Source organism: Diceros bicornis, chromosome 12, assembly GCF_020826845.1.
Source record: "Diceros bicornis minor isolate mBicDic1 chromosome 12, mDicBic1.mat.cur, whole genome shotgun sequence".
NCBI classification, from domain to species: domain Eukaryota; kingdom Metazoa; phylum Chordata; class Mammalia; order Perissodactyla; family Rhinocerotidae; genus Diceros; species Diceros bicornis.
Window position 1 is genome coordinate 1559256 of NC_080751.1, and position 26012 is coordinate 1585267.

A 26012-nucleotide genomic window follows, 5' to 3' on the forward strand; every position below is an offset into this window, starting at 1 on the left:
CTGTGTCAAAAGTTTGTTAGGAATTATGTGATCCTTACTAGCTGGAAGTAAGGGAGATGGGGCATGAAGTTATTTCTAGGAGTTGGACACATACCAAGTTTAGCTCAGTTCTGGGCATCTTTGAAATACCTATACAAACTTGTTCCTACATAGTAACTTGCAACTTTGAATGAGAATGTGCTTGCTTACAGCAACGTGCTATATGTTCTGAATGCCCGAATAGGGAATCCGTGTCAAAACATTGTTTGGAATTATGTGATCCTTACTAGCTTGAAGTAAGGGAGATGGGGCATGAAGTTATTTCTAGGAGTTGGACACATACTAAGTTTAGCTCAGTTCTGGGCATCTTTGAAATACCTATACAAACTTGTTCCTAAATAGTAACTTGCAACTTTGAATGAGAATGTGCTTGCTTGCAGCAACGTGCTATATATTCTGAATTCCCGAATAGGGAATCTTTGTCAAAACTTTGTTAGGAATTATGTGATCCTTACTAGCTGGAAGTAAGGGAGATGGGGCATGAAGTTATTTCTAGGAGTTGGACACATACCAAGTTTAGCTCAGTTCTGGGCATCTTTGAAATACCTATACAAACTTGTTCCTACATAGTAACTTGCATCTTTGAATGAGAATGTGCTTGCTTGCAGCAACGTGCTATATGTTCTGAATGCCCGAATAGGGAATCTGTGTCAAAACTTTGTTAGGAATTATGTGATCCTTACTAGCTGGAAGTAAGGGAGATGGGGCATGAAGTTATTTCTAGGAGTTGTACACATACCAAGTTTAGCTCAGTTCTGTGCATCTTTGAAATACCTATACAAACTTGTTCCTACATAGTAACTTGCAACTTTGAATGAGAATGTGCTTGCTTACAGCAACGTGCTATATGCTCTGAATGCCCGAATTGGGAATCTGTGTCAAAACTTTGTTAGGAATTATGTGATCCTTACTAGCTGGAAGTAAGGGAGATGGGGCATGAAGTTATTTCTAGGAGTTGGACACATGCCAAGTTTAGCTCAGTTCTGGGCATCTTTGAAATACCTATACAAACTTGTTCCTACATAGTAACTTGCATCTTTGAATGAGAATCTGCTTGCTTACAGCAACGTGCTATATGTTCTGAATGCCCGAATTGGGAATCTGTGTCAAAACTTTGTTAGGAATTATGTGATCCTTACTAGCTGGAAGTAAGGGAGATGGGGCATGAAGTTATTTCTAGGAGTTGGACACATACCAAGTTTAGCTCAGTTCTGGGCATCTTTGAAATACCTATACAAACTTGTTCCTACATAGTAACTTGCAACTTTGAATGAAAATGTGCTTGCTTACAGCAACGTGCTATATGTTCTGAATTCCCGAATTGGGAATCTGTGTCAAAACTTTGTTAGTTATTATGTGATCCTTACTAGCTGGAAGTAAGGGAGATGGTGCATGAAGTTATTTCTAGGAGTTGGACACATACCAAGTTTAGCTCAGTTCTGGGCATCTTTGAAATACCTATACAAACTTGTTCCTACATAGTAACTTGCAACTTTGAATGAGAATGTGCTTGCTTACAGCAACGTGCTATATGTTCTGAATGCCCGAATTGGGAATCTGTGTCAAAACTTTCTTAGGAATTATGTGATCCTTACTAGCTGGAAGTAAGGGAGATGGGGCATGAAGTTATTTCTAGGAGTTGGACACATACCAAGTTTAGCTCAGTTCTGTGCATCTTTGAAATACCTATACAAACTTGTTCCTACATAGTAACTTGCAACTTTGAATGAGAATGTGCTTTCTTACAGCAACGTGCTATATGTTCTGAATGCCCGATTTGGGAATCTGTGTCAAAACTTTGTTAGGAATTATGTGATCCTTACTAGCTGGAAGTAAGGGAGATGGGGCATGAAGTTATTTCTATGAGTTGGACACATACCAAGTTTAGCTCAGTTCTGGGCATCTTTGAAATACCTATACAAACTTGTTCCTACATAGTAACTTGCATCTTTGAATGAGAATGTGCTTGCTTACAGCAACGTGCTATATGTTCTGAATGCCCGAATTGGGAATCTGTGTCAAAACTTTGTTAGGAATTATGTGATCCTTACTAGCTGGAAGTAAGGGAGATGGGGCATGAAGTTATTTCTAGGAGTTGGACACATACCAAGTTTAGCTCAGTTCTGGGCATCTTTGAAATACCTATACAAACTTGTTCCTACATAGTAACTTGCATCTTTGAATGAGAATGTGCTTGCTTACAGCAACGTGCTATATGTTCTGAATGCCCGAATTGGCAATCTGTGTCAAAACTTTGTTAGGAATTATGTGATCCTTACTAGCTGGAAGTAAGGGAGATGGGGCATGAAGTTATTTCTAGGAGTTGGACACATACCAAGTTTAGCTCAGTTCTGGGCATCTTTGAAATACCTATACAAACTTGTTCCTACATAGTAACTTGCAACTTTGAATGAAACTGTGCTTGCTTGCAGCAACGTGCTATATGTTCTGAATGCCCGAATTGGGAATCTGTGTCAAAACTTTGTTAGGAATTATGTGATCCTTACTAGCTGGCAGTAAGGGAGATGGGGCATGAAGTTATTTCTAGGAGTTGGACACATACCAAGTTTAGCTCAGTTCTGGGCATCTTTGAAATACCTATACAAACTTGTTCCTACATAGTAACTTGCAACTTTGAATGAGAATGTGCTTGCTTGCAGCAACTTGCTATATGTTCTGAATGCCCGAATAGGGAATCTGTGTCAAAACTTTGTTAGGAATTATGTGATCCTTACTATCTGGATGTAAGGGAGATGGGGCATGAAGTTATTTCTAGGAGTTGGACACATACCAAGTTTAGCTCAGTTCTGGGCATCTTTGAAATACCTATACAAACTTGTTCCTACATAGTAACTTGCATCTTTGAATGAGAATGTGCTTGCTTGCAGCAACGTGCTATATGTTCTGAATGCCCGAATAGGGAATCTGTGTCAAAACTTTGTTAGGAATTATGTGATCCTTACTAGCTGGAAGTAAGGGAGATGGGGCATGAAGTTATTTCTAGGAGTTGTACACATACCAAGTTTAGCTCAGTTCTGGGCATCTTTGAAATACCTATACAAACTTGTTCCTACATAGTAACTTGCAACTTTGAATGAGAATGTGCTTGCTTACAGCAACGTGCTATATGCTCTGAATGCCCGAATTGGGAATCTGTGTCAAAACTTTGTTAGGAATTATGTGATCCTTACTAGCTGGAAGTAAGGGAGATGGGGCATGAAGTTATTTCTAGGAGTTGGACACATGCCAAGTTTAGCTCAGTTCTGGGCATCTTTGAAATACCTATACAAACTTGTTCCTACATAGTAACTTGCATCTTTGAATGAGAATGTGCTTGCTTACAGCAACGTGCTATATGTTCTGAATGCCCGAATTGGGAATCTGTGTCAAAACTTTGTTAGGAATTATGTGATCCTTACTAGCTGGAAGTAAGGGAGATGGGGCATGAAGTTATTTCTAGGAGTTGGACACATACCAAGTTTAGCTCAGTTCTGGGCATCTTTGAAATACCTATACAAACTTGTTCCTACATAGTAACTTGCAACTTTGAATGAAAATGTGCTTGCTTACAGCAACGTGCTATATGTTCTGAATTCCCGAATTGGGAATCTGTGTCAAAACTTTGTTAGTTATTATGTGATCCTTACTAGCTGGAAGTAAGGGAGATGGGGCATGAAGTTATTTCTAGGAGTTGGACACATACCAAGTTTAGCTCAGTTCTGGGCATCTTTGAAATACCTATACAAACTTGTTCCTACATAGTAACTTGCAACTTTGAATGAGAATGTGCTTGCTTACAGCAACGTGCTATATGTTCTGAATGCCCGAATTGGGAATCTGTGTCAAAACTTTCTTAGGAATTATGTGATCCTTACTAGCTGGAAGTAAGGGAGATGGGGCATGAAGTTATTTCTAGGAGTTGGACACATACCAAGTTTAGCTCAGTTCTGTGCATCTTTGAAATACCTATACAAACTTGTTCCTACATAGTAACTTGCAACTTTGAATGAGAATGTGCTTTCTTACAGCAACGTGCTATATGTTCTGAATGCCCGATTTGGGAATCTGTGTCAAAACTTTGTTAGGAATTATGTGATCCTTACTAGCTGGAAGTAAGGGAGATGGGGCATGAAGTTATTTCTATGAGTTGGACACATACCAAGTTTAGCTCAGTTCTGGGCATCTTTGAAATACCTATACAAACTTGTTCCTACATAGTAACTTGCATCTTTGAATGAGAATGTGCTTGCTTACAGCAACGTGCTATATGTTCTGAATGCCCGAATTGGGAATCTGTGTCAAAACTTTGTTAGGAATTATGTGATCCTTACTAGCTGGAAGTAAGGGAGATGGGGCATGAAGTTATTTCTAGGAGTTGGACACATACCAAGTTTAGCTCAGTTCTGGGCATCTTTGAAATACCTATACAAACTTGTTCCTACATAGTAACTTGCATCTTTGAATGAGAATGTGCTTGCTTACAGCAACGTGCTATATGTTCTGAATGCCCGAATTGGCAATCTGTGTCAAAACTTTGTTAGGAATTATGTGATCCTTACTAGCTGGAAGTAAGGGAGATGGGGCATGAAGTTATTTCTAGGAGTTGGACACATACCAAGTTTAGCTCAGTTCTGGGCATCTTTGAAATACCTATACAAACTTGTTCCTACATAGTAACTTGCAACTTTGAATGAAACTGTGCTTGCTTGCAGCAACGTGCTATATGTTCTGAATGCCCGAATTGGGAATCTGTGTCAAAACTTTGTTAGGAATTATGTGATCCTTACTAGCTGGCAGTAAGGGAGATGGGGCATGAAGTTATTTCTAGGAGTTGGACACATACCAAGTTTAGCTCAGTTCTGGGCATCTTTGAAATACCTATACAAACTTGTTCCTACATAGTAACTTGCAACTTTGAATGAGAATGTGCTTGCTTGCAGCAACGTGCTATATGTTCTGAATGCCCGAATAGGGAATCTGTGTCAAAACTTTGTTAGGAATTATGTGATCCTTACTATCTGGAAGTAAGGGAGATGGGGCATGAAGTTATTTCTAGGAGTTGGACACATACCAAGTTTAGCTCAGTTCTGGGCATCTTTGAAATACCTATACAAACTTGTTCCTACATAGTAACTTGCATCTTTGAATGAGAATGTGCTTGCTTGCAGCAACGTGCTATATGTTCTGAATGCCCGAATAGGGAATCTGTGTCAAAACTTTGTTAGGAATTATGTGATCCTTACTAGCTGGATTTAAGGGAGATGGGGCATGAAGTTATTTCAAGGAGTTGGACACATACCAAGTTTAGCTCAGTTCTGGGCATCTTTGAAATACCTATACAAACTTGTTCCTACATAGTAACTTGCAACTTTGAATGAGAATCTGCTTGCTTACAGCAACGTGCTATATGTTCTGAATGCCCGAATTGGGAATCTGTGTCAAAACTTTGTTAGGAATTATGTGATCCTTACTAGCTGGAAGTAAGGGAGATGGGGCATGAAGTTATTTCTAGGAGTTGGACACATACCAAGTTTAGCTCAGTTCTGGGCATCTTTGAAATACCTATACAAACTTGTTCCTACATAGTAACTTGCATCTTTGAATGAGAATGTGCTTGCTTACAGCAACGTGCTATATGTTCTGAATGCCCGAATTGGGAATCTGTGTCAAAACTTTGTTAGGAATTATGTGATCCTTACTAGCTGGAAGTAAGGGAGATGGGGCATGAAGTTATTTCTAGGAGTTGGACACATACCAAGTTTAGCTCAGTTCTGGGCATCTTTGAAATACCTATACAAACTTGTTGCTACATAGTAACTTGCGACTTTGAATGAAAATGTGCTTGCTTACAGCAACGTGCTATATGTTCTGAATGCCCGAATTGGGAATCTGTGTCAAAACTTTGTTAGGAATTATGTGATCCTTACTAGCTGGAAGTAAGGGAGATGGGGCATGAAGTTATTTCTAGGAGTTGGACACATACCAAGTTTAGCTCAGTTCTGGGCATCTTTGAAATACCTATACAAACTTGTTGCTACATAGTAACTTGCATCATTAATGAGAATGTGCTTGCTTACAGCAACGTGCTATATGTTCTGAATGCCCGAATTGGGAATCTGTGTCAAATCTTTGTTAGGAATTATGTGATCCTTACTAGCTGGAAGTAAGGGAGATGGGGCATGAAGTTATTTCAAGGAGTTGGACACATACCAAGTTTAGCTCAGTTCTGGGCATCTTTGAAATACCTATACAAACTTGTTCCTACATAGTAACTTGCAATTTTGAATGAGAATGTGCTTGCTTACAGCAACGTGCTATATGTTCTGAATGCCCGATTTGGGAATCTGTGTCAAAACTTTGTTAGTTATTATGTGATCCTTACTAGCTGGAAGTAAGGGAGATGGGGCATGAAGTTATTTCTAGGAGTTGGACACATACCAAGTTTAGCTCAGTTCTGGGCATCTTTGAAATACCTATACAAACTTGTTCCTACATAGTAACTTGCATCTTTGAATGAGAATCTGCTTGCTTACAGCAACGTGCTATATGTTCTGAATGCCCGAATTGGGAATCTGTGTCAAAACTTTGTTAGGAATTATGTGATCCTTACTAGCTGGAAGTAAGGGAGATGGGGCATGAAGTTATTTCTAGGAGTTGGACACATACCAAGTTTAGCTCAGTTCTGGGCATCTTTGAAATACCTATACAAACTTGTTCCTACATAGTAACTTGCATCTTTGAATGAGAATGTGCTTGCTTACAGCAACGTGCTATATGTTCTGAATGCCCGAATTGGGAATCTGTGTCAAAACTTTGTTAGGAATTATGTGATCCTTACTAGCTGGAAGTAAGGGAGATGGGGCATGAAGTTATTTCTAGGAGTTGGACACATACCAAGTTTAGCTCAGTTCTGGGCATCTTTGAAATACCTATACAAATTTGTTCCTACATAGTAACTTGCATCTTTGAATGAGAATGTGCTTGCTTACAGCAACGTGCTATATGTTCTGAATGCCCGAATTGGGAATCTGTGTCAAAACTTTGTTAGGAATTATGTGATCCTTACTAGCTGGAAGTAAGGGAGATGGGGCATGAAGTTATTTCTAGGAGTTGGACACATACCAAGTTTAGCTCAGTTCTGGGCATCTTTGAAATACCTATACAAACTTGTTCCTACATAGTAACTTGTAACTTTGAATGAGAATTTGCTTGCTTACAGCAACGTGCTATATGTTCTGAATGCCCGAATTGGGAATCTGTGTCAAAACTTTGTTAGGAATTATGTGATCCTTACTAGCTGGAAGTAAGGGAGATGGGGCATGAAGTTATTTCTAGGAGTTGGACACATACCAAGTTTAGCTCAGTTCTGGGCATCTTTGAAATACCTATACAAACTTGTTCCTACATAGTAACTTGCATCTTTGAATGAGAATGTGCTTGCTTACAGCAACGTGCTATATGTTCTGAATGCCCGAATTGGCAATCTGTGTCAAAACTTTGTTAGGAATTATGTGATCCTTACTAGCTGGAAGTAAGGGAGATGGGGCATGAAGTTATTTCTAGGAGTTGGACACATACCAAGTTTAGCTCAGTTCTGGGCATCTTTGAAAAACCTATACAAACTTGTTCCTACATAGTAACTTGCAACTTTGAATGAGAATGTGCTTGCTTACAGCAACGTGCTATATGTTCTGAATGCCCGAATTGGGAATCTGTGTCAAAACTTTGTTAGGAATTATGTCATCCTTACTAGCTGGAAGTAAGGGAGATGGGGCATGAAGTTATTTCTAGGAGTTGGACACATACCAAGTTTAGCTCAGTTCTGGGCATCTTTGAAATATCTATACAAACATGTTCCTACATAGTAACTTGCAACTTTGAATGAGAATGTGCTTGCTTACAGCAACGTGCTATATGATCTGAATGCCCGAATTGGGAATCTGTGTCAAAACTTTGTTAGGAATTATGTGATCCTTACTAGCTGGAAGTAAGGGAGATGGGGCATGAAGTTATTTCTTGGAGTTGGAGACATACCAAGTTTAGCTCAGTTCTGGGCATCTTTGAAATACCTATACAAACTTCTTCCTACATAGTAACTTGCAACTTTGAATGAGAATGTGCTTGCTTGCAGCAACGGGCTGTATGTTCTGAATGCCCCAATAGTGAATCTGTGTCAAAACTTTGTTAGGAATTATGTGATCCTTACTAGCTGGAAGTAAGGGAGATGGAGCATGAAGTTATTTCTAGGAGTTCGACACATACCAAGTTTAGCTCAGTTCTGGGCATCTTTGAAATACCTATACAAACTTGTTCCTACATAGTAACTTGCATCTTTGAATGAGAATGTGCTTGCTTACAGCAACGTGCTATATGTTCTGAATGCCCGAATTGGGAATCTGTGTCAAAACTTTGTTAGGAATTATGTGATCCTTACTAGCTGGAAGTAAGGGAGATGGGGCATGAAGTTATTTCTAGGAGTTGGACACATACCAAGTTTAGCTCAGTTCTGGGCATCTTTGAAATACCTATACAAACTTGTTCCTACATAGTAACTTGCAACTTTGAATGAGAATGTGCTTGCTTACAGCAACGTGCTATATGTTCTGAATGCCCGAATTGGGAATCTGTGTCAAAACTTTGTTAGGAATTATGTGATCCTTACTAGCTGGAAGTAAGGGAGATGGGGCATGAAGTTATTTCTAGGAGTTGGACACATACCAAGTTTAGCTCAGTTCTGGGCATCTTTGAAATACCTATACAAACTTGTTCCTACATAGTAACTTGCAACTTTGAATGAGAATGTGCTTGCTTACAGCAACGTGCTATATGTTCTGAATGCCCGAATTGGGAATCTGTGTCAAAACTTTGTTAGGAATTATGTGATCCTTACTAGCTGGAAGTAAGGGAGATGGGGTATGAAGTTATTTCTAGGAGTTGGACACATACCAAGTTTAGCTCAGTTCTGGGCATCTTTGAAATACCTATACAAACTTGTTCCTACATAGTAACTTGCAACTTTGAATGAGAATGTGCTTGCTTACAGCAACGTGCTATATGTTCTGAATGCCAGAATTGGGAATCTGTGTCAAAACTTTGTTAGGAATTATGTGATCCTTACTAGCTGGAAGTAAGGGAGATGGGGCATGAAGTTATTTCTTGGAGTTGGACACATACCAAGTTTAGCTCAGTTCTGGGCATCTTTGAAATACCTATACAAACTTGTTCCTACATAGTAACTTGCAACTTTGAATGAGAATGTGCTTGCTTACAGCAACGTGCTATATGTTCTGAATGCCCGAATTGGGAATCTGTGTCAAAACTTTGTTAGGAATTATGTGATCCTTACTAGCTGGAAGTAAGGGAGATGGGGCATGAAGTTATTTCTTGGAGTTCGAGGCATACCAAGTTTAGCTCAGTTCTGGGCATCTTTGAAATACCTATACAAACTTGTTCCTACATAGTAACTTGCAACTTTGAATGAGAATGTGCTTGCTTACAGCAACGTGCTATATGTTCTGAATGCCCGAATTGGGAATCTGTGTCAAAACCTTGTTAGGAATTATGTGATCCTTACTAGCTGGAAGTAAGGGAGATGGGGCATGAAGTTATTTCTAGGAGTTGGACACATACCAAGTTTAGCTCAGTTCTGGGCATCTTTGAAATACCTATACAAACTTGTTCCTACATAGTAACTTGCAACTTTGAATGAGAATGTGCTTGCTTACAGCAACGTGCTATATGTTCTGAATGCCCGAATAGGGAATCTGTGTCAAAACTTTGTTAGGAATTATGTGATCCTTACTAGCTGGAAGTAAGGGAGATGGGGCATGAAGTTATTTCTTGGAGTTGGAGACAGACCAAGTTTAGCTCAGTTCTGGGCATGTTTGAAATACCTATACAAACTTGTTCCTACATAGTAACTTGCAACTTTGAATGAGAATGTGCTTGCTTGCATCAACGGGCTATATGTTCTGAATGCCCCAATAGTGAATCTGTGTCAAAACTTTGTTAGGAATTATGTGATCCTTACTAGCTGGTAGTAAGGGAGATGGAGTATCAAGTTATTTCTAGGAGTTCGACACATACCAAGTTTAGCTCAGTTCTGGGCATCTTTGAAATACCTATACAAACTTGTTCCTACATAGTAACTTGCATCTTTGAATGAGAATGTGCTTGCTTACAGCAACGTGCTATATGTTCTGAATGCCCGAATTGGCAATCTGTGTCAAAACTTTGTTAGGAATTATGTGATCCTTACTAGCTGGAAGTAAGGGAGATGGGGCATGAAGTTATTTCTAGGAGTTGGACACATACCAAGTTTAGCTCAGTTCTGGGCATCTTTGAAATACCTATACAAACTTGTTCCTACATAGTAACTTGCATCTTTGAATGAGAATCTGCTTGCTTACAGCAACGTGCTATATGTTCTGAATGCCCGAATTGGGAATCTGTGTCAAAACTTTGTTAGGAATTATGTGATCCTTACTAGCTGGAAGTAAGGGAGATGGGGCATGAAGTTATTTCTAGGAGTTGGACACATACCAAGTTTAGCTCAGTTCTGGGCATCTTTGAAATACCTATACAAACTTGTTCCTACATAGTAACTTGCAACTTTGAATGAGAATGTGCTTGCTTACAGCAACGTGCTATATGTTCTGAATGCCAGAATTGGGAATCTGTGTCAAAACTTTGTTAGGAATTATGTGATCCTTACTAGCTGGAAGTAAGGGAGATGGGGCATGAAGTTATTTCTAGGAGTTGGACACATACCAAGTTTAGCTCAGTTCTGGGCATCTTTGAAATACCTATACAAACTTGTTCCTACATAGTAACTTGCATCTTTGAATGAGAATCTGCTTGCTTACAGCAACGTGCTATATGTTCTGAATGCCCAAATTGGGAATCTGTGTCAAAACTTTGTTAGGAATTATGTGATCCTTACTAGCTGGAAGTAAGGGAGATGGGGCATGAAGTTATTTCTAGGAGTGGGACACATACCAAGTTTAGCTCAGTTCTGGGCATCTTTGAAATACCTATACAAACTTGTTCCTACATAGTAACTTGCAACTTTGAATGAAAATGTGCTTGCTTACAGCAACGTGCTATATGTTCTGAATGCCCGAATTGGGAATCTGTGTCAAAACTTTGTTAGGAATTATGTGATCCTTACTAGCTGGAAGTAAGGGAGATGGGGCATGAAGTTATTTCAAGGAGTTGGACACATACCAAGTTTAGCTCAGTTCTGGGCATCTTTGAAATACCTATACAAACTTGTTCCTACATAGTAACTTGCAACTTTGAATGAGAATGTGCTTGCTTACAGCAACGTGCTATATGTTCTGAATGCCAGAATTGGGAATCTGTGTCAAAACTTTGTTAGGAATTATGTGATCCTTACTAGCTGGAAGTAAGGGAGATGGGGCATGAAGTTATTTCTAGGAGTTGGACACATACCAAGTTTAGCTCAGTTCTGGGCATCTTTGAAATACCTATACAAACTTGTTCCTACATAGTAACTTGCAACTTTGAATGAGAATGTGCTTGCTTGCAGCAACGTGCTATATGTTCTGAATGCCCGAATAGGGAATCTGTGTCAAAACTTTGTTAGGAATTATGTGATCCTTACTAGCTGGAAGTAAGGGAGATGGGGCATGAAGTTATTTCTAGGAGTTGGACACATACCAAGTTTAGCTCAGTTCTGGGCATCTTTGAAATACCTATACAAACTTGTTCCTACATAGTAACTTGCATCTTTGAATGAGAATCTGCTTGCTTACAGCAACGTGCTATATGTTCTGAATGCCCTAATTGGGAATCTGTGTCAAAACTTTGTTAGGAATTATGTGATCCTTACTAGCTGGAAGTAAGGGAGATGGGGCATGAAGTTATTTCTAGGAGTGGGACACATACCAAGTTTAGCTCAGTTCTGGGCATCTTTGAAATACCTATACAAACTTGTTGCTACATAGTAACTTGCAACTTTGAATGAAAATGTGCTTGCTTACAGCAACGTGCTATATGTTCTGAATGCCCGAATTGGGAATCTGTGTCAAAACTTTGTTAGGAATTATGTGATCCTTACTAGCTGGAAGTAAGGGAGATGGGGCATGAAGTTATTTCAAGGAGTTGGACACATACCAAGTTTAGCTCAGTTCTGGGCATCTTTGAAATACCTATACAAACTTGTTCCTACATAGTAACTTGCAATTTTGAATGAGAATGTGCTTGCTTACAGCAACGTGCTATATGTTCTGAATGCCCGATTTGGGAATCTGTGTCAAAACTTTGTTAGTTATTATGTGATCCTTACTAGCTGGAAGTAAGGGAGATGGGGCATGAAGTTATTTCTAGGAGTTGGACACATACCAAGTTTAGCTCAGTTCTGGGCATCTTTGAAATACCTATACAAACTTGTTCCTACATAGTAACTTGCAACTTTGAATGAGAATGTGCTTGCTTGCAGCAACCTGCTATATGTTCTGAATGCCCGAATAGGGAATCTGTGTCAAAACTTTGTTAGGAATTATGTGATCCTTACTAGCTGGAAGTAAGGGAGATGGGGCATGAAGTTATTTCTAGGAGTTGGACACATACCAAGTTTAGCTCAGTTCTGGGCATCTTTGAAATACCTATACAAACTTGTTCCTACATAGTAACTTGCATCTTTGAATGAGAATGTGCTTGCTTACAGCAACGTGCTATATGTTCTGAATGCCCGAATTGGGAATCTGTGTCAAAACTTTGTTAGGAATTATGTGATCCTTACTAGCTGGAAGTAAGGGAGATGGGGCATGAAGTTATTTCTAGGAGTGGGACACATACCAAGTTTAGCTCAGTTCTGGGCATCTTTGAAATACCTATACAAACTTGTTGCTACATAGTAACTTGCAACTTTGAATGAAAATGTGCTTGCTTACAGCAACGTGCTATATGTTCTGAATGCCCGAATTGGGAATCTGTGTCAAAACTTTGTTAGGAATTATGTGATCCTTACTAGCTGGAAGTAAGGGAGATGGGGCATGAAGTTATTTCAAGGAGTTGGACACATACCAAGTTTAGCTCAGTTCTGGGCATCTTTGAAATACCTATGCAAACTTGTTCCTACATAGTAACTTGCAATTTTGAATGAGAATGTGCTTGCTTACAGCAACGTGCTATATGTTCTGAATGCCCGATTTGGGAATCTGTGTCAAAACTTTGTTAGTTATTATGTGATCCTTACTAGCTGGAAGTAAGGGAGATGGGGCATGAAGTTATTTCTAGGAGTTGGACACATACCAAGTTTAGCTCAGTTCTGGGCATCTTTGAAATACCTATACAAACTTGTTCCTACATAGTAACTTGCATCTTTGAATGAGAATCTGCTTGCTTACAGCAACGTGCTATATGTTCTGAATGCCCGAATTGGGAATCTGTGTCAAAACTTTGTTAGGAATTATGTGATCCTTACTAGCTGGAAGTAAGGGAGATGGGGCATGAAGTTATTTCTAGGAGTTGGACACATACCAAGTTTAGCTCAGTTCTGGGCATCTTTGAAATACCTATACATACTTGTTCCTACATAGTAACTTGCATCTTTGAATGAGAATGTGCTTGCTTACAGCAACGTGCTATATGTTCTGAATGCCCGAATTGGGAATCTGTGTCAAAACTTTGTTAGGAATTATGTGATCCTTACTAGCTGGAAGTAAGGGAGATGGGGCATGAAGTTATTTCTAGGAGTTGGACACATACCAAGTTTAGCTCAGTTCTGGGCATCTTTGAAATACCTATACAAACTTGTTCCTTCATAGTAACTTGCATCTTTGAATGAGAATGTGCTTGCTTGCAGCAACGTGCTATATGTTCTGAATGCCCGAATTGGGAATCTGTGTCAAAACTTTGTTAGGAATTATGTGATCCTTACTAGCTGGAAGTAAGGGAGATGGGGCATGAAGTTATTTCTTGGAGTTGGAGACAGACCAAGTTTAGCTCAGTTCTGGGCATCTTTGAAATACCTATACAAACTTGTTCCTACATAGTAACTTGCAACTTTGAATGAGAATGTGCTTGCTTGCAGCAACGGGCTATATGTTCTGAATGCCAGAATTGGGAATCTGTGTCAAAACTTTGTTAGGAATTATGTGATCCTTACTAGCTGGAAGTAAGGGAGATGGGGCATGAAGTTATTTCTAGGAGTTGGACACATACCAAGTTTAGCTCAGTTCTGGGCATCTTTGAAATACCTATACAAACTTGTTCCTACATAGTAACTTGCAACTTTGAATGAGAATGTGCTTGCTTACAGCAACGTGCTATATGTTCTGAATGCCCGAATTGGGAATCTGTGTCAAAACTTTGTTAGGAATTATGTGATCCTTACTAGCTGGAAGTAAGGGAGATGGGGCATGAAGTTATTTCTAGGAGTTGGACACATACCAAGTTTAGCTCAGTTCTGGGCATCTTTGAAATACAAATACAAACTTGTTCCTACATAGTAACTTGCAACTTTGAATGAGAATGTGCTTGCTTACAGCAACGTGCTATATGTTCTGAATGCCCGAATTGGGAATCTGTGTCAAAACTTTGTTAGGAATTATGTGATCCTTACTAGCTGGAAGTAAGGGAGATGGGGCATGAAGTTATTTCTAGGAGTTGGACACATACCAAGTTTAGCTCAGTTCTGGGCATCTTTGAAATACCTATACAAACTTGTTACTACATAGTAACTTGCATCTTTGAATGAGAATGTGCTTGCTTACAGCAACGTGCTATATGTTCTGAATGCCCGAATTGGGAATCTGTGTCAAAACTTTGTTAGGAATTATGTGATCCTTACTAGCTGGAAGTAAGGGAGATGGGGCATGAAGTTATTTCTAGGAGTTGGACACATACCAAGTTTAGCTCAGTTCTGGGCATCTTTGAAATACCTATACAAACTTGTTCCTACATAGTAACTTGCAACTTTGAATGAAAATGTGCTTGCTTACAGCAACGTGCTATATGTTCTAAATGCCCGAATTGGGAATCTGTGTCAAAACTTTGTTAGGATTTATGTGATCCTTACTAGCTGAAAGTAAGGGAGATGGGGCATGAAGTTATTTCTAGGAGTTGGACACATACCAAGTTTAGCTCAGTTCTGGGCATCTTTGAAATACCTATACAAACTTGTTCCTACATAGTAACTTGCAACTTTGAATGAGAATGTGCTTGCTTGCAGCAACGTGCTATATGTTCTGAATGCCCGAATAGGGAATCTGTGTCAAAACTTTGTTAGGAATTATGTGATCCTTACTAGCTGGAAGTAAGGGAGATGGGGCATGAAGTTATTTCTAGGAGTTGGACACATACCAAGTTTAGCTCAGTTCTGGGCATCTTTGAAATACCTATACAAACTTGTTCCTACATAGTAACTTGCATCTTTGAATGAGAATCTGCTTGCTTACAGCAACGTGCTATATGTTCTGAATGCCCGAATTGGGAATCTGTGTCAAAACTTTGTTAGGAATTATGTGATCCTTACTAGCTGGAAGTAAGGGAGATGGGGCATGAAGTTATTTCTAGGAGTGGGACACATACCAAGTTTAGCTCAGTTCTGGGCATCTTTGAAATACCTATACAAACTTGTTCCTACATAGTAACTTGCATCTTTGAATGAGAATCTGCTTGCTTACAGCAACGTGCTATATGTTCTGAATGCCCGAATTGGGAATCTGTGTCAAAACTTTGTTAGGAATTATGTGATCCTTACTAGCTGGAAGTAAGGGAGATGGGGCATGAAGTTATTTCTAGGAGTTGGACACATACCAAGTTTAGCTCAGTTCTGGGCATCTTTGAAATACCTATACATACTTGTTCCTACATAGTAACTTGCATCTTTGAATGAGAATGTGCTTGCTTACAGCAACGTGCTATATGTTCTGAATGCCCGAATTGGGAATCTGTGTCAAAACTTTGTTAGGAATTATGTGATCCTTACTAGCTGGAAGTAAGGGAGATGGGGCATGAAGTTATTTCTAGGAGTTGGACACATACCAAGTTTAGCTCAGTTCTGGGCATCTTTGAAATACCTATACAAACTTGTTCCTACATAGTAACTTGCAACTTTGAATGAGAATGTGCTTGATTACAGCAACGTGCTATATGTTCTGAATGCCCGAATTGGGAATCTGTGTCAAAACTTTGTTAGGAATTATGTGATCCTTACTAGCTGGAAGTAAGGGAGATGGGGCATGAAGTTATTTCTTGGAGTTCGAGACATACCAAGTTTAGCTCAGTTCTGGGCATCTTTGAAATACCTATACAAACTTGTTCCTACATAGTAACTTGCATCTTTGAATGAGAATGTGCTTGCTTGCAGCAACGTGCTATATGTTCTGAATGCCCGAATAGGGAATCTGTGTCAAAACTTTGTTAGGAATTATGTGATCCTTACTAGCTGGAAGTAAGGGAGATGGGGCATGAAGTTATTTCTTGGAGTTGGAGACAGACCAAGTTTAGCTCAGTTCTGGGCATCTTTGAAATACCTATACAAACTTGTTCCTACATAGTAACTTGCAACTTTGAATGAGAATGTGCTTGCTTGCAGCAACGGGCTATATGTTCTGAATGCCCCAATAGTGAATCTGTGTCAAAACTTTGTTAGGAATTATGTGATCCTTACTAGCTGGAAGTAAGGGAGATGGAGTATGAAGTTATTTCTAGGAATTCGACACATACCAAGTTTAGCTCAGTTCTGGGCATCTTTGAAATACCTATACAAACTTGTTCCTACATAGTAACTTGCATCTTTGAATGAGAATGTGCTTGCTTACAGCAACGTGCTATATGTTCTGAATGCCCGAATTGGCAATCTGTGTCAAAACTTTGTTAGGAATTATGTGATCCTTACTAGCTGGAAGTAAGGGAGATGGGGCATGAAGTTATTTCTAGGAGTTGGACACATACCAAGTTTAGCTCAGTTCTGGGCATCTTTGAAATACCTATACAAACTTGTTCCTACATAGTAACTTGCATCTTTGAATGAGAATCTGCTTGCTTACAGCAACGTGCTATATGTTCTGAATGCCCGAATTGGGAATCTGTGTCAAAACTTTGTTAGGAATTATGTGATCCTTACTAGCTGGAAGTAAGGGAGATGGGGCATGAAGTTATTTCTAGGAGTTGGACACATACCAAGTTTAGCTCAGTTCTGGGCATCTTTGAAATACCTATACAAACTTGTTCCTGCATAGTAACTTGCAACTTTGAATGAGAATGTGCTTGCTTACAGCAACGTGCTATATGTTCTGAATGCCAGAATTGGGAATCTGTGTCAAAACTTTGTTAGGAATTATGTGATCCTTACTAGCTGGAAGTAAGGGAGATGGGGCATGAAGTTATTTCTAGGAGTTGGACACATACCAAGTTTAGCTCAGTTCTGGGCATCTTTGAAATACCTATACAAACTTGTTCCTACATAGTAACTTGCAACTTTGAATGAGAATGTGCTTGCTTACAGCAACGTGCTATATGTTCTGAATGCCCGAATTGGGAATCTGTGTCAAAACTTTGTTAGGAATTATGTGATCCTTACTAGCTGGAAGTAAGGGAGATGGGGCATGAAGTTATTTCTAGGAGTTGGACACATACCAAGTTTAGCTCAGTTCTGGGCATCTTTGAAATACAAATACAAACTTGTTCCTACATAGTAACTTGCAACTTTGAATGAGAATGTGCTTGCTTACAGCAACGTGCTATATGTTCTGAATGCCCGAATTGGGAATCTGTGTCAAAACTTTGTTAGGAATTATGTGATCCTTACTAGCTGGAAGTAAGGGAGATGGGGCATGAAGTTATTTCTAGGAGTTGGACACATACCAAGTTTAGCTCAGTTCTGGGCATCTTTGAAATACCTATACAAACTTGTTACTACATAGTAACTTGCATCTTTGAATGAGAATGTGCTTGCTTACAGCAACGTGCTATATGTTCTGAATGCCCGAATTGGGAATCTGTGTCAAAACTTTGTTAGGAATTATGTGATCCTTACTAGCTGGAAGTAAGGGAGATGGGGCATGAAGTTATTTCTAGGAGTTGGACACATACCAAGTTTAGCTCAGTTCTGGGCATCTTTGAAATACCTATACAAACTTGTTCCTACATAGTAACTTGCAACTTTGAATGAAAATGTGGTTGCTTACAGCAACGTGCTATATGTTCTAAATGCCCGAATTGGGAATCTGTGTCAAAACTTTGTTAGGATTTATGTGATCCTTACTAGCTGAAAGTAAGGGAGATGGGGCATGAAGTTATTTCTAGGAGTTGGACACATACCAAGTTTAGCTCAGTTCTGGGCATCTTTGAAATACCTATACAAACTTGTTCCTACATAGTAACTTGCAACTTTGAATGAGAATGTGCTTGCTTGCAGCAACGTGCTATATGTTCTGAATGCCCGAATAGGGAATCTGTGTCAAAACTTTGTTAGGAATTATGTGATCCTTACTAGCTGGAAGTAAGGGAGATGGGGCATGAAGTTATTTCTAGGAGTTGGACACATACCAAGTTTAGCTCAGTTCTGGGCATCTTTGAAATACCTATACAAACTTGTTCCTACATAGTAACTTGCATCTTTGAATGAGAATCTGCTTGCTTACAGCAACGTGCTATATGTTCGGAATGCCCGAATTGGGAATCTGTGTCAAAACTTTGTTAGGAATTATGTGATCCTTACTAGCTGGAAGTAAGGGAGATGGGGCATGAAGTTATTTCTAGGAGTGGGACACATACCAAGTTTAGCTCAGTTCTGGGCATCTTTGAAATACCTATACAAACTTGTTCCTACATAGTAACTTGCATCTTTGAATGAGAATCTGCTTGCTTACAGCAACGTGCTATATGTTCTGAATGCCCGAATTGGGAATCTGTGTCAAAACTTTGTTAGGAATTATGTGATCCTTACTAGCTGGAAGTAAGGGAGATGGGGCATGAAGTTATTTCTAGGAGTTGGACACATACCAAGTTTAGCTCAGTTCTGGGCATCTTTGAAATACCTATACAAACTTGTTGCTACATAGTAACTTGCATCATTAATGAGAATGTGCTTGCTTACAGCAACGTGCTATATGTTCTGAATGCCCGAATTGGGAATCTGTGTCAAAACTTTGTTAGGAATTATGTGATCCTTACTAGCTGGAAGTAAGGGAGATGGGGCATGAAGTTATTTCTAGGAGTTGGACACATACCAAGTTTAGCTCAGTTCTGGGCATCTTTGAAATACCTATACAAACTTGTTCCTACATAGTAACTTGCATCTTTGAATGAGAATGTGCTTGCTTACAGCAACGTGCTATATGTTCTGAATGCCCGAATTGGGAATCTGTGTCAAAACTTTGTTAGGAATTATGTGATCCTTACTAGCTGGAAGTAAGGGAGATGGGGCATGAAGTTATTTCTAGGAGTTGGACACATACCAAGTTTAGCTCAGTTCTGGGCATCTTTGAAATACCTATACAAACTTGTTCCTACATAGTAACTTGCATCTTTGAATGAGAATGTGCTTGCTTACAGCAACGTGCTATATGTTCTGAATGCCCGAATTGGGAATCTGTGTCAAAACTTTGTTAGGAATTATGTGATCCTTACTAGCTGGAAGTAAGGGAGATGGGGCATGAAGTTATTTCTAGGAGTTGGACACATACCAAGTTTAGCTCAGTTCTGGGCATCTTTGAAATACCTATACAAACTTGTTCCTACATAGTAACTTGCAACTTTGAATGAGAATGTGCTTGATTACAGCAACGTGCTATATGTTCTGAATGCCCGAATTGGGAATCTGTGTCAAAACTTTGTTAGGAATTATGTGATCCTTACTAGCTGGAAGTAAGGGAGATGGGGCATGAAGTTATTTCTTGGAGTTCGAGACATACCAAGTTTAGCTCAGTTCTGGGCATCTTTGAAATACCTATACAAACTTGTTCCTACATAGTAACTTGCATCTTTGAATGAGAATGTGCTTGCTTGCAGCAACGTGCTATATGTTCTGAATGCCCGAATAGGGAATCTGTGTCAAAACTTTGTTAGGAATTATGTGATCCTTACTAGCTGGAAGTAAGGGAGATGGGGCATGAAGTTATTTCTTGGAGTTGGAGACAGACCAAGTTTAGCTCAGTTCTGGGCATCTTTGAAATACCTATACAAACTTGTTCCTACATAGTAACTTGCAACTTTGAATGAGAATGTGCTTGCTTGCAGCAACGGGCTATATGTTCTGAATGCCCCAATAGTGAATCTGTGTCAAAACTTTGTTAGGAATTATGTGATCCTTACTAGCTGGAAGTAAGGGAGATGGAGTATGAAGTTATTTCTAGGAGTTCGACACATACCAAGTTTAGCTCAGTTCTGGGCATCTTTGAAATACCTATACAAACTTGTTCCTACATAGTAACTTGCATCTTTGAATGAGAATGTGCTTGCTTACAGCAACGTGCTATATGTTCTGAATGCCCGAATTGGCAATCTGTGTCAAAACTTTGTTAGGAATTATGTGATCCTTACTAGCTGGAAGTAAGGGAGATGGGGCATGAAGTTATTTCTAGGAGTTGGACACATACCAAGTTTAGCTCAGTTCTGGGCATCTTTGAAATACCTATACAAACTTGTTCCTACATAGTAACTTGCATCTTTGAATGAGAATCTGCTTGCTTACAGCAACGTGCTATATGTTCTGAATGCCCGAATTGGGAATCTGTGTCAAAACTTTGTTAGGAATTATGTGATCCTTACTAGCTGGAAGTAAGGGAGATGGGGCATGAAGTTATTTCTAGGAGTTGGACACATACCAAGTTTAGCTCAGTTCTGGGCATCTTTGAAATACCTATACAAACTTGTTCCTGCATAGTAACTTGCAACTTTGAATGAGAATGTGCTTGCTTACAGCAACGTGCTATATGTTCTGAATGCCAGAATTGGGAATCTGTGTCAAAACTTTGTTAGGAATTATGTGATCCTTACTAGCTGGAAGTAAGGGAGATGGGGCATGAAGTTATTTCTAGGAGTTGGACACATACCAAGTTTAGCTCAGTTCTGGGCATCTTTGAAATACCTATACAAACTTGTTCCTACATAGTAACTTGCAACTTTGAATGAGAATGTGCTTGCTTACAGCAACGTGCTATATGTTCTGAATGCCCGAATTGGGAATCTGTGTCAAAACTTTGTTAGGAATTATGTGATCCTTACTAGCTGGAAGTAAGGGAGATGGGGCATGAAGTTATTTCTAGGAGTTGGACACATACCAAGTTTAGCTCAGTTCTGGGCATCTTTGAAATACAAATACAAACTTGTTCCTACATAGTAACTTGCAACTTTGAATGAGAATGTGCTTGCTTACAGCAACGTGCTATATGTTCTGAATGCCCGAATTGGGAATCTGTGTCAAAACTTTGTTAGGAATTATGTGATCCTTACTAGCTGGAAGTAAGGGAGATGGGGCATGAAGTTATTTCTAGGAGTTGGACACATACCAAGTTTAGCTCAGTTCTGGGCATCTTTGAAATACCTATACAAACTTGTTACTACATAGTAACTTGCATCTTTGAATGAGAATGTGCTTGCTTACAGCAACGTGCTATATGTTCTGAATGCCCGAATTGGGAATCTGTGTCAAAACTTTGTTAGGAATTATGTGATCCTTACTAGCTGGAAGTAAGGGAGATGGGGCATGAAGTTATTTCTAGGAGTTGGACACATACCAAGTTTAGCTCAGTTCTGGGCATCTTTGAAATACCTATACAAACTTGTTCCTACATAGTAACTTGCAACTTTGAATGAAAATGTGCTTGCTTACAGCAACGTGCTATATGTTCTAAATGCCCGAATTGGGAATCTGTGTCAAAACTTTGTTAGGATTTATGTGATCCTTACTAGCTGAAAGTAAGGGAGATGGGGCATGAAGTTATTTCTAGGAGTTGGACACATACCAAGTTTAGCTCAGTTCTGGGCATCTTTGAAATACCTATACAAACTTGTTCCTACATAGTAACTTGCAACTTTGAATGAGAATGTGCTTGCTTGCAGCAACGTGCTATATGTTCTGAATGCCCGAATAGGGAATCTGTGTCAAAACTTTGTTAGGAATTATGTGATCCTTACTAGCTGGAAGTAAGGGAGATGGGGCATGAAGTTATTTCTAGGAGTTGGACACATACCAAGTTTAGCTCAGTTCTGGGCATCTTTGAAATACCTATACAAACTTGTTCCTACATAGTAACTTGCATCTTTGAATGAGAATCTGCTTGCTTACAGCAACGTGCTATATGTTCTGAATGCCCGAATTGGGAATCTGTGTCAAAACTTTGTTAGGAATTATGTGATCCTTACTAGCTGGAAGTAAGGGAGATGGGGCATGAAGTTATTTCTAGGAGTGGGACACATACCAAGTTTAGCTCAGTTCTGGGCATCTTTGAAATACCTATACAAACTTGTTCCTACATAGTAACTTGCAACTTTCAATGAAAATGTGCTTGCTTACAGCAACGTGCTATATGTTCTGAATGCCCGAATTGGGAATCTGTGTCAAAACTTTGTTAGGAATTATGTGATCCTTACTAGCTGGAAGTAAGGGAGATGGGGCATGAAGTTATTTCTAGGAGTTGGACACATACCAAGTTTAGCTCAGTTCTGGGCATCTTTGAAATACCTATACAAACTTGTTCCTACATAGTAACTTGCAATTTTGAATGAGAATGTGCTTGCTTACAGCAACGTGCTATATGTTCTGAATGCCCGATTTGGGAATCTGTGTCAAAACTTTGTTAGTTATTATGTGATCCTTACTAGCTGGAAGTAAGGGAGATGGGGCATGAAGTTATTTCTAGGAGTTGGACACATACCAAGTTTAGCTCAGTTCTGGGCATCTTTGAAATACCTATACAAACTTGTTCCTACATAGTAACTTGCATCTTTGAATGAGAATCTGCTTGCTTACAGCAACGTGCTATATGTTCTGAATGCCCGAATTGGGAATCTGTGTCAAAACTTTGTTAGGAATTATGTGATCCTTACTAGCTGGAAGTAAGGGAGATGGGGCATGAAGTTATTTCTAGGAGTTGGACACATACCAAGTTTAGCTCAGTTCTGGGCATCTTTGAAATACCTATACAAACTTGTTCCTACATAGTAACTTGCAACTTTGAATGAAAATGTGCTTGCTTACAGCAACGTGCTATATGTTCTAAATGCCCGAATTGGGAATCTGTGTCAAAACTTTGTTAGGATTTATGTGATCCTTACTAGCTGAAAGTAAGGGAGATGGGGCATGAAGTTATTTCTAGGAGTTGGACACATACCAAGTTTAGCTCAGTTCTGGGCATCTTTGAAATACCTATACAAACTTGTTCCTACATAGTAACTTGCAACTTTGAATGAGAATGTGCTTGCTTGCAGCAACGTGCTATATGTTCTGAATGCCCGAATAGGGAATCTGTGTCAAAACTTTGTTAGGAATTATGTGATCCTTACTAGCTGGAAGTAAGGGAGATGGGGCATGAAGTTATTTCTAGGAGTTGGACACATACCAAGTTTAGCTCAGTTCTGGGCATCTTTGAAATACCTATACAAACTTGTTCCTACATAGTAACTTGCATCTTTGAATGAGAATCTGCTTGCTTACAGCAACGTGCTATATGTTCTGAATGCCCGAATTGGGAATCTGTGTCAAAACTTTGTTAGGAATTATGTGATCCTTACTAGCTGGAAGTAAGGGAGATGGGGCATGAAGTTATTTCTAGGAGTGGGACACATACCAAGTTTAGCTCAGTTCTGGGCATCTTTGAATTACCTATACAAACTTGTTCCTACATAGTAACTTGCAACTTTGAATGAAAATGTGCTTGCTTACAGCAACGTGCTATATGTTCTGAATGCCCGAATTGGGAATCTGTGTCAAAACTTTGTTAGGAATTATGTGATCCTTACTAGCTGGAAGTAAGGGAGATGGGGCATGAAGTTATTTCTAGGAGTTGGACACATACCAAGTTTAGCTCAGTTCTGGGCATCTTTGAAATACCTATACAAACTTGTTCCTACATAGTAACTTGCAATTTTGAATGAGAATGTGCTTGCTTACAGCAACGTGCTATATGTTCTGAATGCCCGATTTGGGAATCTGTGTCAAAACTTTGTTAGTTATTATGTGATCCTTACTAGCTGGAAGTAAGGGAGATGGGGCATGAAGTTATTTCTAGGAGTTGGACACATACCAAGTTTAGCTCAGTTCTGGGCATCTTTGAAATACCTATACAAACTTGTTCCTACATAGTAACTTGCATCTTTGAATGAGAATCTGCTTGCTTACAGCAACGTGCTATATGTTCTGAATGCCCGAATTGGGAATCTGTGTCAAAACTTTGTTAGGAATTATGTGATCCTTACTAGCTGGAAGTAAGGGAGATGGGGCATGAAGTTATTTCTAGGAGTTGGACACATACCAAGTTTAGCTCAGTTCTGGGCATCTTTGAAATACCTATACAAACTTGTTCCTACATAGTAACTTGCATCTTTGAATGAGAATGTGCTTGCTTACAGCAACGTGCTATATGTTCTGAATGCCCGAATTGGGAATCTGTGTCAAAACTTTGTTAGGAATTATGTGATCCTTACTAGCTGGAAGTAAGGGAGATGGGGCATGAAGTTATTTCTAGGAGTTGGACACATACCAAGTTTAGCTCAGTTCTGGGCATCTTTGAAATACCTATACAAACTTGTTCCTACATAGTAAATTGCAACTTTGAATGAGAATGTGCTTGCTTACAGCAACGTGCTATATGTTCTGAATGCCCGAATTGGGAATCTGTGTCAAAACTTTGTTAGGAATTATGTGATCCTTACTAGCTGGAAGTAAGGGAGATGGGGCATGAAGTTATTTCTTGGAGTTCGAGACATACCAAGTTTAGCTCAGTTCTGGGCATCTTTGAAATACCTATACAAACTTGTTCCTACATAGTAACTTGCAACTTTGAATGAGAATGTGCTTGCTTACAGCAACGTGCTATATGTTCTGAATGCCCGAATTGGCAATCTGTGTCAAAACTTTGTTAGGAATTATGTGATCCTTACTAGCTGGAAGTAAGGGAGATGGGGCATGAAGTTATTTCTAGGAGTTGGACACATACCAAGTTTAGCTCAGTTCTGGGCATCTTTGAAATACCTATACAAACTTGTTCCTACATAGTAACTTGCAACTTTGAATGAGAATGTGCTTGCTTACAGCAACGTGCTATATGTTCTGAATGCCCGAATTGGGAATCTGTGTCAAAACTTTGTTAGGAATTATGTGATCCTTACTAGCTGGAAGTAAGGGAGATGGGGCATGAAGTTATTTCTAGGAGTTGGACACATACCAAGTTTAGCTCAGTTCTGGGCATCTTTGAAATACCTATACAAACTTGTTCCTACATAGTAACTTGCAACTTTGAATGAGAATGTGCTTGCTTACAGCAACGTGCTATATGTTCTGAATGCCCGAATTGGGAATCTGTGTCAAAACTTTGTTAGGAATTATGTGATCCTTACTAGCTGGAAGTAAGGGAGATGGGGCATGAAGTTATTTCTAGGAGTTGGACACATACCAAGTTTAGCTCAGTTCTGGGCATCTTTGAAATACCTATAAAAACTTGTTCCTACATAGTAACTTGCAACTTTGAATGAGAATGTGCTTGCTTGCAGCAACGTGCTATATGTTCTGAATGCCCGAATAGGGAATCTGTGTCAAAACTTTGTTAGGAATTATGTGATCCTTACTAGCTGGAAGTAAGGGAGATGGGGCATGAAGTTATTTCTAGGAGTTGGACACATACCAAGTTTAGCTCAGTTCTGGGCATCTTTGAAATACCTATACAAACTTGTTCCTACATAGTAACTTGCATCTTTGAATGAGAATGTGCTTGCTTGCAGCAACGTGCTATATGTTCTGAATGCCCGAATAGGGAATCTGTGTCAAAACTTTGTTAGGA